Raw genomic sequence first — 1,843 nt, forward strand, 5'->3', positions numbered from 1 at the left:
TATTCAAAAATAAAAAATTTATTCTGTTAAAATTTGTAATTTTTTTGAAAATATTTTGTTATTTTTTTATTCACCGGATAATGGCACTCATGGACTGTTGACTTTTTTTTGCAGCACTTGTTCACAAATTAAGAATAAATTAATTTAAAAAATTTAAAAATTTTCAATTTTTTTTGGATATTGTTAGAATTTTTTATTTTTTTTCTATTGGAAAAAAATTATTCTTTTAGTTAAAAAATTAAAAAAATAATAAATTTACAGATCTGTTGTTTACTTGATATTGCTAGACTTTATTTTATTTTTTTAATTTAAATAAAAAATTTAATCATGTAATTTAAATATTTAGTTTAAAATTAAAAAAAATTAAATTTACTAATCTGTTATTTACCAGATATTGATGGACTTTATTTTATTTTTCTAATTTATACAAAAAAATTAATCATATAATTTAAAAATTCAGAAATAAAAAATTAATTTTTTTAAAAATTTTAATATTTTTAAAAATATTTTTTTATCTTTTTATTCACCGAATAATGCTACACCCGGATAGTTAACCTTTTTTTTGCTCCACTTGTTCACAAATTAAGAATAAATCAATTTAAAAAATTTAAAATTTTAATTTTTTATTTTTTGGATATTGTTGGGATCTTTTATTTTTTACAATTAGAAAAAATTTTATTCTTTTAGTTTAAAAATTAAAAAAAAATAAATTTACAGATCTGTTATTTACAAAATATTGATGGACTTTATTTTATTGTTCTAATTTAAATAAAAACATGAATCATATAATTTTAAAATTCAAAAATAAAAATTTATTTTTTTAAAATTTTAAATTTTTAAAAAAATATTTTTTTATTTTTTATTCACCGGATAAGACTACACCCTCACAGTTGACTTTTTTTGCTGCACTTGTTCACAAAGTAAGAATAGATTAATTTAAAAAATTTAAAATTTTTATTTTTATATTTTTTTGGATAGTTTTGAATTTTTTATTTTTTTACAATTAGAAAAAAATTTATTTTTTAAGTTTAAAAATTAAAAAAATAAATTTACAACTCTGTTATTTAACAGATATTGTTGGACTTTATTTTATTTTTCTAATTGAAATAAAAAATTAATCATATAATTTAAAATTTCAAAAATAAAATATTTAGTTTTCTAAACTTTTTAATTTTTTAATAATATTTTTTATTTTTTTATTCTCCGGATAATGCTGCACTCAGAAAATTGTCTTTTTTTTTTGCTGCACTTGTTCACAAAATAAGAATAAATTAATTTAAAAAATTTAAAATTTTTTATTTTTCAATTTTTTTAGTTTCAAAATATTGTTGAATTTTTTTATTTTTCTTCTATTAGAAAAAAAATTATTTTTTAGTTTAAAACTTTAAACAAAAATAAAAAATTTACAGATCTTTTGTTTACTGGATATTGCTGAACTTTATTTTATTTTTCTAATTTAAATAAAAAATATTTAATAATATAATTTAAATATTAAAAAATAAACAATTTAGTTTTTTAAAATTTTAATCTTTTTAAATAATTTTTTTATCTTTTTATTCACCGCATAAGACTACACCCGGACAGTTGACTTTTTTTTTACTGCACTTGTTCACAAATTAATAATAGATTAATTTAAAAAATTTAAGATTTTAATTTTTTTATTTTTTAAATAATTTGGAATTTTTTATTTTTTTTACAGTTAGAAAAATATTATTTTTTAAGTTTAAAAATTAAAAGAATTAATTTACAACTCTGTAATTTAACAGATATTGTTGGACCTTATTTTATTTTTCTTATTGAAATAAAAAAATTAGTCATATAATTTAAAATTTCAAAAATAAAA

This window comes from Arachis hypogaea, chromosome 19, assembly GCF_003086295.3.
Source record: "Arachis hypogaea cultivar Tifrunner chromosome 19, arahy.Tifrunner.gnm2.J5K5, whole genome shotgun sequence".
Taxonomy (NCBI): domain Eukaryota; kingdom Viridiplantae; phylum Streptophyta; class Magnoliopsida; order Fabales; family Fabaceae; genus Arachis; species Arachis hypogaea.